Here is a 12734-nt window from a genome sequence, read left to right as displayed (position 1 = left end):
AAAGTCATAGGAAATGCTGTAACCTAGTCCTTAAAAGGACTGCAATCACAACTATTCCCTACTCCCAAGCTATCTGTAGATTTGTGCGAAAATTGGCTTGAAATTAACAAGGTATAGCGCACACAGCAACAGCGGTGCCGTCTAACACGCAGCTGCAGCAGTGAGAAAATGGTGGCGACGGGGAAAATGGCTTGGTCTTATAGGGCAAGGACATGTGACATACACTGCCAATGACACATGCCCTTGCTTGTGTGAAAAAAAGCACTTCGCTCCGTGTGTGCGCTGCTGATAGGCTGACAGATTGCACCTCCCCACTGTAAATGCGGGAAAGAGAAAAAAAAATGGAGATCTTCATTGTTCCTGCAGAGATCCATCCCCTGCCCCTCCCCCCACCCCGCTGTACACTCAAACTGCGTATTAACATTAATTTTCATCATTACTGAGAAAAAATCCAGTTATGATTTTGGTGCACGAACAGTTATCGAACATAACCTCGAACAGCCGAATTTTTCTCAAATTGTTCGTGTTCGCCGAACGGCTCGAACACCGCCCAAAACAGCTCGAATTTGAGATTGGCGAACAGTTCGAGTAGAACAACGCTTATCTCTAGTCAGAAATGCTTCCAGGGGTCTTCCCCATACTGTGCCCATGTCTTTTCAGCACTGTATGCATGTGTCTGATGATGTGTCACACACCACATGGCCAGATAAGGTTGTAAAATGTTAAAATTACATTTCTTAGTAAATGCATTTGTCTTGGTTGAAAGCAATGCAAAAGTGCAAAAACGCATCAAAAACGCTACGTGTGAACATAGCCCAAGGTGTGGAGGAGCATTTTTGTTTTTGTGTATTTATTTTTCCTTACATACAAGTCATTACCCTGGAAAGGATGTTCCTTAACATACACTGTGTTCCAAATTATTATGCAAATAATATTTTCTCAGATTTTCCCAAATTACCTATATGAATTGCTGTCATTGTAATTTTCCAGTCAAATAACTATTAGAGTACAATTGAAAGGTTTTTGTACAAACTGCCTATGATAACAGTATATTTTTAAAAAAATAAAAAACTCAAACTGCACTCAAAATGCATGTTCCAAATTATTATGCACAGCAGAGTTTTCAACCTTTTCATTTTAATAAAGAACAAAAAAATGGTCATTTTTGAAATTCTAAGCATTAGCAGGTTATTACAAACTGAAATCTAACAGTTTTCAACTCAAAACTTTATTCTAGGTGATGTTACATTTGCACATAGGACCCCTTGTTCGAAAGGAGCTTCTGAACTCTCTCGTCCATTGAATTTGTCAGGTTTTGGATGGTTTCTGCTTTAATTGTTTTGCATGAGGACAGAATACCCTCCCAGTGCTGTTGCTTAGATGTGAACTGCCTCCCGCCATCATAGACACTCCTTTTGATGATGCTCCAGAGGTTCTCAATGGGGTTGAGGTCAGGGGAGCATGGGTGCCACACCATAAGTTTGTCCCCTTTTATGTCCATGTCAGCTAGAGATGCAGATGTGTTATCTCCAGAGGAGTAAGGTCGAATTTTGAAATACAATTTACAAGCTTCTTTGAATACAAAAAACTTGTCTGATGAAAACCTGTCCGGGAGGGCAATTTTGGGTTTAAGCTGGTCCGGCCTACCTGCAGAGTCCCCAACAATAGGAGTCTGCAGCCGCTGCTGTTGCTGCTGAACCTCAGATCGAAGGTCAGTCACCTCTAGTGACAACCTCCGCAGCTGCTCTGCCAGCCAGAAATGGGATTCATGAACCAGGGGAGAGAAAAAAAACCAAATAAAATAAAACAAAAAAAAGGTTTTTATATATATATATAAAATGATAATGTTATGCAAGACACCCTGACTTCCCTAATGTCCCTAAATAGGTTTCGCACCTATCGCCGAGCAGGAAACTTAGTCCCTGACTGCCCCTAGTGATAGGCCTTAGATAAGGAGGGGGCAGAGTGAGCACTAGTCAGATCCCACTGCAACTAAAGACAAACAGGTAAACAGACAAGGGAATACACTTAGCTTGAGAAGGCACCAGAGAGATCAACTATCCTCCTAAGGAACTCCAACAAGACACTAGCCGACTACTAGTACTTCAAGCCTGGACAGAAGAAAATAGAGCTATCACCGGCGACTCTCTGGAGAGAGTGAGGGTACTTAAACATCCAGCAAGGGTGTGTCAGTTAGAAGCAGAAGGTGAAGGTAACTTCTAGATCCTAGAGAGAGAAGGCTATCACTGCACTGCAGAGATGGAAAGATCAAGAAGGTGCCTGCAGAGACAAGCGCAATGACCTTCTACAGCTGGTTCCAGAACGACTGTCTATCACACCTGACACACCTGTGACAACAAGTTTGTGTTGGTCCTTCATTGAAGCATTTTTCAAATACTGGGTTAAAGCTTTTAGTTAATACTACTACTAACCAATCAATCAAGGAGACTCACAGCCAGAGAGGGAGACAGATATTATTGGTATGAAATAACTCCTTATGGACGAATGTCTCACAGGAATTTAGCACTGAGCTCTTTCTAGTAATGAATCTCTCCTTCAGAATCAATCTCATTCATACTGACTTTTGATCTTATATAATAACCAGTACATAAGGTTAGTAATAGTAGTAATCTGATCGGATAACAACTGGCTTCCCATATTATTTTGTGGCTCACTCTGATTATGGTATCACAAAGCACTCAGTAATTAGTTTGGCCGCGGACCAACACCTCATTGATTAGTATGGACCAACTCTCAAACATTGCTAATAAAAATGATCAGCTGCCTCCCCAACTAGTTTCACCATCACTGGCTTCATCAGGGGGTTGAGGCTACAATAAAAATTGGGCAGGACCCCAAGGTTTATAAAACATAGGTTAGTGATGTCATACAGGTCCTACAAGGGAAATCCTCCTTAAATCTAACAACATTGGCAGACACACATGTCAATCACAAAAACAGAACTCAATAGGTTCACAAGATAATAGGAAGGTTCCTAACTTGTCCAATGCTTCTGTCAGTTCACCATCAGCACAAATGATTCTTCCAGGTCAAACTTGTTAGTAATGGTCCAATCATTCTTTTGGCGCCGAAATTCACAGGGTCAGTAATAAAGTCCTTCTGGGTTAAGCAGCATCTGTATGTACATAGCATGATGTTTAAGGACCTTCCCGGTCACATGGTATTAATCGCCCATGCTCATTTGTGCTCCAAATATGAAGTCTCAAAAAGGACCTGTCATTTTCTAGCCACAGTCATGTTGCACAATTGTGAAGGACCTGTGGCATCACGTGATTGCTTCCCCTGCACCTGTGGTGGAGACAGCTCTAAGCTTTTTAATTTAAATTGTCTCTCTAATTTGAATGAATACACTTTAAATCCATTTACAAGGATCTATTGGAGGGCAAGTCTCATGCCAGCAGCCGCGTAATTCCAGCTCCAGTAGCGTCCACTAAAGCTGCTGCAGTTAAAAAGCTTTTATAAGGATCGAGCTCGGCTGTCCACCGCTAGGCATCCTACTGCCAGTCCTAGCCCCTAGGCCTTGGGGTGCCTCCTGATGCTCTTCACTGAGTATCCCGTGGTCCCGAAGCATTTCCTTTGAAAAAATTAAGTGTCCAAACTACAGGTGGTGTAGCTTGCTTAACAGCCGGGATAATCCGCTGACTAGCAGACACTGCTACTAGGCACAAAGTATTTCCTGGGCTAGATGCAGTTAAAAATTTGTAATTAGATACTCTCGTTGGATGCTGAGAAAGCATTCCATAGAGTCTCCTGGCACGCCATATATGATTCTCTTAAAAAGCTTGGGGTAGGGGTCTAGGGGACCCTTTTATAGCCAAAATCACGGCCTTGTATTACAATACGTCACCTAGGCTGAAGATAAATGGAACTGTAGCACCCTGAGGGCTCGGTTGCTACAGAGGTATTGCACCTCACCCAGAGGTGTGATATCTCACTCTCAGGTAAGGATGGAGTGTGGATCAGGACCCGACACCTGCATGCATTACACCACATTGCCGTGGGGCAGGGCGACCAACATGCCTCTGAGATGGGCACGACAGTCCCTGTCCCTGGCTGGAGTGGGGGGAGGGAACACTGAGGAAGGGGAACCCTGTAGTGCAGGAGCAGGGAGGAAGCAGTTCCTGGGTGCATTGAGAAGGGAGTATAAAAGGTGGGCACCATCTTAGTTCAGTGCAGAGAAGTCTGAGCAGAAGTGGCAGGGAGCAGGGGCTCTGCATGAGCTCTGCTCCGGAGGCGGGCCTAGTAACAGAGGCCCAGGCCTGGAAGAGGGAGAAGGAAGGAAGAGGAGCGGAGAAGGCTCCAGGAACGAGGAATGAAGGGATCCCAGGGGTGCGGACGGGCGAGTTGCCACCGCACGCCCGAATCCACTTGCGTGGAGGGGTCAGGCCAAAGGGGGAGACCGGTCCCCGAAACTAGTGGAGGCAGGAAATGACCCTCAGCTAGAAACCGGAGGCTGTGACATTTTATGTGGCGCAGCCCCTCGCTACACCCGCTAGGAAGGCACCACATAGGGTCAGGGAAACTGGCGCCAAGTTTACCAAGAGGAGGCCCGAGGCAGCCGGACAGAAGGGTTGGTAAGAAAGGCCAGACAAAGGACACACAAAGGGGGTCCTGTGAAGCGCTCCAAAGTTATCTGGGAGTTGTCTGAGCCCCTCACCTGGTGAGCACAGTACGACGTGGGCAGTCGTTACCTGCAGACGTGGTCTGGATAATAAGAACTGTGAGTAAAGGCCCTGGACTGCATCACTGACTCCGTGTCGTTACTGCTGCTGCCCTGCACCATCACCCCCATCCTCCGCATACACTGCCCTGAGGCTATACTCCTCCCGTGGGGAGTTATGCTACGCTCTGCTGCACCCACAACACCAGCCTCAGCGGTCTGCCCTGCAGCGGCGGTTCACTCTGACCGCAGTCCACGGGTGGCGTAGTCGGACATTTAAACATCAAAACCACATAAATAGTTCCGCCACTGGTTTGACCACCCTGAGCCACGGAACCGGGTCGCCGCCACGAAGACTACAACCACCAGCATCCACCAAAAAGGGTCCGGCTCCGGGTGTCCCAAGGACCAGGGGGTGCATCAGAACATTTTCATCACCTTTCACAATCACCAATGGGACAAGGCAGGGATGTCCTCTGTCCCCTCTCTTATACATCCTAGTGACGGAGCACCTGCTCTCATCAATTCGCCATAACCCCAATATTAGGTGGATTGAGGTGGGAGGCACCGAGTACAAGTGATCTCTATTTGCTGATGATGTCCTAGTATATATCACTCAATCACATATATCCATCCATGCTGTTATGGCTGAAATAGATCACTTTGTTACATGGTCAAATTTTAAAATCAATGCAGCGAAGTCTGAGGCCCTCGATGTCTCCCTCCCCAAATCCATATAGGATTCCATCCAGTCCAACTTTCCCTTTGCCTGGCCCTCACAGGGTATCAAATACTTAGGAATTCCTATTCATAGAGACCTCTCCCATCTATGTTATCTTAATTTTGGGCCCTTTATTGAACAACTCCATACAGACCACGGTTGGCAAGTTAGAACTGTAAGATTCACTACGTGAACCACTGGTGTTTTGTGGAAAAGCACATGTACACTGTGTTCCAAATTATTATGCAAAAAGTGTTTAGGAGTGATAAGGGAAGAATTTGTTTGTTTGTCAGTTAAACTCATTGATGGTGATGTGTGTCAGGGCTCTTTATATCACTGTAAGCAATTGCAGACACCTGTGCTAATTAGTTTGGCAGGTGTGTCCAATGAAAGGCAAGACTACTTAAGAAGGCTGTCTCACATTATTAAGCAGCCTACATTTTCTGCCAAAATGGGAAAGAAAAAGGATGTGTCGGCTGCTGAGAAGCAACAAATTGTGGAGTGTTTAGGTCAAGGCATGACTACAATCAACATTGTGCGATGATCAGGATGAAGTGTCTTGGTAATCAAGAAGTATGTAGCTGATTCACAGTACACACGTGTGCGTGCTGATAAGGGCAAATTGAGGACTCTTTCCTACAGGCAATTACGTCAGGTTAAAAGAGCAGCGGCAAAAAAGCCTTGTCATAGCAGCAGACAAGTTTTTGAAGCTGCTGGTGCCTCCAACGTCCCCCGAACAACAAGATGCAGGGTCCTTCAGAGGTTTGCAGCTGTGCATACGCCATCCTGTCGATCTCCTCTATCCACTTCACACAAGAAACGGCTCCAGTGGGCCAAACATTACATGAAGACTGATTTCAAAACTGTTTTGTTCACGGATGAGTGCCGTGCAGCGCTCGATGGCTCAGATGGATGGAGTGGAGGTTGGCTGGTTGATGGACACCCCACGCAAACACGGCTACAGCGCCAACAAGGAGGAGGTGGAGTAATGTTTTGGGCTGGAATCATGGGGAGAGAGATTGTCGGCCCCTTTAGAATCCCTGAAGGCGCTAAAGATGAACTCCATAATGTATGTGGATTTTCTCAAACAGCACTTCCTGCCATGGTTCAAGAAGAAGAACCGTGTATTTCACAGCAAGATCATTTTTTTGCATGATAATGCACCATCTCATGCTGCACATAAAACATCTGCATCTCTGGCTGATATGGGCATAAAAGGGGACAAACTTATGGTGTGACCCCCATGCTCCCCTGACCTCTACCCCATTCAGAACCTCTGGAGCATCATCAAAAGGAGTGTCTATGATGGCGGGAGGCAGTTCACATCTAAGCAACAGCTCTGGGAGGGTATTCTGTCCTCATGCAAAACAATTGAAGCAGAAACCATCCAAAACCTGACAAATTCAATGGACGAGAGAGTTCAGAAGCTCCTTTCGAACAAGGGGTCCTATGTGAAAATGTAACATCACCTAGAATAAAGTTTTGAGTTGAAAACTGTTTGATTTCAGTTTCTAATAACTTGCTAATGCTTATAATTTCAAAAATGACCATTTTTTTGGTCTTTATTAAAATGAAAAGGTTGATCGAAAAGTTTGGAGGATCTAAGAGTGTGGCAACCCAGTAGTCATGATTACTTCAAATTCTGACAATATGAGGGTCATGTTGCAGGTAGTGCAGCAAGAAGGCACTTATGTGTCTTGCGCATCTCAGAGCCCCAAAATTATTTTCCGGGCTAGATGCAGCTAAAAATTATTATTAATTTTAAATCTGGTGGAGCTTAGTATAGATGGCCTAATAGGATCAGTGCTGCACACTGCTACAAAGCCCAAATTATTTTCCAGTCAAGATACAGATAAACATGATTAGTAATTTTAAATCTGGTGGAGCTTATTATAGATGGCCTAATAGAATCAGTGCTGCACATTGCTACAAAGCCCAAATTATTTTCCAGCCAAGATACAGATAAACATGATTAGTAATTTGAAAGCTTAAAACGGTTGGTAGGGTGATTTTAACCAATCATCAAGCTTTTACTCTCCCCAGGATGACACAGGGGTAGAAAAGTCGTTTCGGATCCATGATTTGTTCATCTTTATGAACGTGAGTCTGTCTACATTATCAGTGGAGAGCCGCGTGCGCTTATCTGTCAGCACACCACCAGCAGCGCTGAACACACGTTCAGACAGAACGCTGGCTGCGGGGCATGACAAGATCTCCAAGGCGTAAGTGGCTAGCTCCGGCCATTTATCCAGATTGGAAGCCCAAAAAGAGCAAGGGTCCAGTGACACAGTCATGGCTTCAATGTTTACTTGGAGATACTCCTGTACCATCGTCTCTTGGCGTTGACTATGTGTCAGACTTCTTGTCTCCTGTGGCCTTGCAAAGGATGGGCTAAAAAAGTGGTGAAATGATTCCGCAAAATTGATGTTACCAGCAGATACTGTGGTTCTGTTACGGTTTGAGTGCTGAACACTTGACGGTCCCACGGTTGGCAAGTTGGAACTGTGAGATTTACTACGTGAACTACTGGTGTTTTGTGGAAAAGCACATGTAAGATTCTGCAACAGTCTCTGCTGATACTCCTGCATGCGTGCATCCCTTTCTATGGCAGGAATAATTTCTGCAAATTTACTTTTGTACCGGGGATCTAACAGTGTGGCAACCCAGTAGTCAGGATTATTTCTAATTCTCACAATTCGAGGGTCATGTTGCAGGTAGTGCAGCAAGAAGGCACTCATGTGTGTTGCGCATCCAGGAGCACCAAGTCCCTGTTGTGTTGGTGGCGAGGTAACAATCATGCTTCCTTCCTCTGTCCTCTCCCCCCAACCTCGCACAACAGAAATGTGATCAAGGTCTCCCTCATCTGATGAGTCTTCCATCAGTTCGTCCTCCACTTCTTCCTGGGCTCCTGCACCTTCCTCACTAGTTTGGCTGCTACCATGCGCCCTGGTAAAACCATCTCCCCCACCCTCACATGCCTGCCGCCTTGGTGCTGCCGACCGTCTGGACCTTGCAGATGTTAGCCCTTCCGCATACAACTCCTCCTCCTCTACTTCCTCCACCTCCTCTTGTGCCACCACCTGACTCCGAATTCTGTTTAACATGTGCTCCAGCATGTAAATCACCGGAATAGTCATGCTGATAATGGCATCGTCAGCACTAAACATCTTCGTCGCCATTTCAAAACTGTGCAGAAGGGTGCATAGGTCCCTGATCTGAGACCACTCCTCCAGCGTGATTTGCCCCACCTCTGGATCTCGTTGGCCCAGGCTATACGTCAGAACGTATTGCACCAGGGCTTGTCGGTGCTGCCACAGTCGCTGCAACATGTGCAGAGTTGAATTCCACCGGGTAGGCACATCGCATTTTAGCCGGTGAAGTGGCAGGCCCAACGACTTCTGTAGAGATGTAAGTCGCTGAGCTGCGGGATGCGAACGGCGGAAGTGAGCACACAGCTACCGTGCCCTCTGCAGAAGGCCATCTAGTCTGGGATAGTGGGCTAAAAATTGCTGGACAACCAGGTTCAACACGTGAGCCATACAAGGCACGTGTGTGACATTGCCCCGGCGAAGGGCCGCACCCAGGTTTGCAGCATTGTCGCACACGGCCTTTCCTGGTTTCAGGTCCAGTGGAGACAACCATTCATGAAATTGGTTCTCCAGAGCTGACCACAACTCCTCAGCAGTGTGACTCACATTTTCCAGACATTTCAAAGTAAAAACCGCCTGATGACGTTGAGCCCTACTGCCAGCATAGTAAGGAGGTGTGCAGGATCCCTTCTGCGCAGTTAGAAAGTTTGTGGCATGACCAGACAGGCTTTGGGTGCAGGTGGAAGACCGAGAGGAGGTTGAGGAGGCAGAAGCAGTGGAGGAACTTTGACATAAAGAGGATTGACGCACAACTCGTGGGGACGGCAAGACTTGGACAGCAGCCCCTTGTCCTGCTGTCACCATAGTTACCCAGTGCCCAGTCAGCGACATGTAACGCCCCTGTCCATGCCTACTCGTCCAAGTGTCTGTGGTGAAATGCACCCTGTCACACACAGAGTTTCTCAAAGAAGCGGTGATGTTGTGTGCGACATGCTGGTGGAGCGCAGGCACACCTTTCTTTGAGAAGTAGTGCCAACTGGGCATCTGGTACTGGGGCACTGCGACGGACATAAGGTCTCGAAAATCCTCTGTGTCCACCAGGCGGAAAGGCAGCATTTCTGTAGCCAAGAGCTTGCAGATGGTGAAATTCAACCTCTTAGCTTTCTCATGGCTAGGAGGAAATGGTCTTTTACTTGTCCACATCTGAGGGACCGAGGGCTGGCTATTGTGCTTAGACGGGGTTGATAAGGGTGTCCCCGGCAAACTGCCAGTCTGTGAGGAAGATGCAGGCGGACATGTTAGGTTGCCTTGATCCAAAGGTGGTGCTATCGATGTCGGACAGCGCTCAACACCAGCTGGTGTTACCACCTCCAAAGAAAATGATGACCTGCCAATCATGCTGGCTGTTGCGGGTAAAGAGGTGGCAGGTCTGCGCCTCAAAACAGGTGTGACTGCTGTCCCCCCAGTCACAGAGGATGAAGAGGCTGCGAATGCACAAGATATGGCAGACGGTGGTTGGCCCGGCCGGCTAGGCCGCATTGTAGCACACTGAGCTTCCCACTGCAACTTATGCTTCATGTCCATGTGCCGGTTCATGCATGAAGTACTCAAACTATGTATTTTTTGGCCTCTACTTAGCTTTTGCTGACAAATGTTACAGATAACACGAGTTGGGTCATCTTTATCGATCTGAAAAAATGCCCAGGCTATGCAAGGCTTAGCACCCATGCGACCTGAAGAGCCACCACGACTTGTGGTGAGAGGCAGAGTTGTGTTTGAGGATGCAGTTGTTGACGTGCTTCCAGTACTACGTCTCTGTTCAGGAAGGCGCAACCTGACCTCATCGTCACTAGCATCTTCCTCCACCTCCTCTGCTGACCTCATCTCTTGGCTGACTGTGGGTTGACAGTAAGTGGGATCTCCAACCTCATCATCATCACCCTGTGCGTTATCACACCCGTCGTCCTCAGAGCCAACCTGTTCCTGCCCTGACAAAAAACTAAAGTTGTCGCTCCAATCAGGTATTTGAGTCTCATCATCGTCTTCCTCATTGTCTCCACCAACAGGAGTTACAGTTTGGGAATGAGGGTCTACATTATGGTCAGAACCTTCTGCGTCTGGTCCTGGATCCGACTCATAAAGATTCTGGGCATCAGTGCAGATCATTTCCTCGTCTGGATTCACAGAAGCGCTGGAGTCGACCTCTGATTCCCAGGCTATAGTATGAGTAAACAGCTCTGCAGACTCAACCATCTGTTCTACCTCATACTCAGACGGGCAGCTGGAGATTTGGGAGCTGTGAGGAAGCAAGTGCGATTGGGGTGACACCTTTGAGGACTGGAGTATTTGTGATGTTGAAGTTGATGTGGAGGAGAGCCCACTTAAAGGAGCACTTGATATCCTTTGAAGCACCTGCTGTTTTTGTGCCTCATCTGGAATTTGTAGCGATTGGCGTGGCTGTAAGAAAGGGATCTTATCACATTGTCCGCTAAAAGAAGTAGACATTTTAGTTTGGCTGGAAGATGGTCTTTCTTCTGCAGATGTTACTGTTGCTTTAACACCTACCCCACGGACACAACCTTTTTTCCCCTTCCCAACACGCCTATTCCCCTTTCCACCAGCAGCAGGCCTTTTTCCACTCATTTTGATGGTTAACTAATTCACAACTCTGGAGTTGTTTGCACAAAAAAACAATGGATGGGAACCGAGCAGAGCTGAGTGGCCAAACTGTGGTATTAGGCCAAAACTATTGGCTGGGTTAGATGCAGAAAAAAATTATATTCAATTTGCAACCTGATGGAGGTCAGTATAGATGGACTAATAGAACAAGTCCCACACACAGCTAGAAGCCCAAATATTTTTTCAGAGGTAGATGCAGAAAAAAATTGTATTCAGTTTGCAACCTGATGGAGGTCAGTATAGATGGACTAATAGAACAAGTCCTACACACAGCTAGAAGCCCAAATATTTTTTCAGAGGTAGATGCAGAAAAAAAATATATTCAGTTTGCAACCTGATGAAGGTCAGTATAGATGGACTAATAGAGAAAGTCCCACACACTGCTAGAAGGCCAAATATTTTTTCAGAGCTAGATGCAGACAAAAAATTATTTTTAATTTGCAACCTGATGGAGGTCAGTATAGATGGACTAATAGAACAAGTCCCACACACTGCTAGAAGGCCAAATATTTTTTCAGAGGTAGATGCAGATAAAAATTATTTTTAATTTGCAGCCTGATGGAGGTCAGTATAGATGGACTAATAGAGAAAGTCCCACACACTGCTAGAAGGCCAAATATTTTTTCAGAGCTAGATGCAGAAAAAAATTATATTCAGTTTGCAACCTGATGGAGGTCAGTATAGATGGACTAATAGAATAAGTCCCACACACAGCTAGAAGCCCAAATATTTTTTCAGAGGTAGATGCAGAAAAAAATTATATTCAGTTTGCAACCTGATGGAGGTCTGTATAGATGGATTAATAGAACAAGTCCCACACACAGCTAGAAGCCCAATATTTTTTCAGAGGTAGATGCAGAAAAAAAAATATATTCAGTTTGCAACCTGATGGAGGTCAGTATAGATGGACTAATAGAGAAAGTCCCACACACTGCTAGAAGGCCAAATATTTTTTCAGAGCTAGATGCAGACAAAAAATTATTTTTAATTTGCAACCTGATGGAGGTCAGTATATATGGACTAATAGAGAAAGTCCCACACACTGCTAGAAGGCCAAATATTTTTTCAGAGCTAGATGCAGATATAAATTATTTTTAATTTGCAACCTGATGGAGGTCAGTATAGATGGACTAATAGAGAAAGTCCCACACACTGCTAGAAGGCCAAATATTTTTTCTGAGCTAGATGCAGAAAAAAATTATATTCAGTTTGCAACCTGATGGAGGTCAGTATAGATGGACTAATAGAGAAAGTCCCACACACTGCTAGAAGGCCAAATATTTTTTCAGAGCTAGATGCAGACAAAAAATTATTTTGAATTTGCAACCTGATGGAGGTCAGTATAGATGGACTAATAGAGAAAGTCCCACACACTGCTAGAAGCCCAAATATTTTTTCAGAGCTAGATGCAGACAAAAAATTATTTTTAATTTGCAACCTGATGGAGGTCAGTATAGATGGACTAATAGAGAAAGTCCCACACACTGCTAGAAGGCCAAATATTTTTTCAGAGCTAGATGCAGATAAAAATTATTTTTAATTTGCAACCTGATGGAGGTCAGTA

Source organism: Phyllobates terribilis, unplaced genomic scaffold (genome assembly GCF_046119375.1).
Source record: "Phyllobates terribilis strain yellow unplaced genomic scaffold, ASM4611937v1 Scaffold_7__3_contigs__length_470593459, whole genome shotgun sequence".
NCBI lineage: Eukaryota > Metazoa > Chordata > Amphibia > Anura > Dendrobatidae > Phyllobates > Phyllobates terribilis.
Note: the sequence above shows the minus strand (reverse complement) of the source record.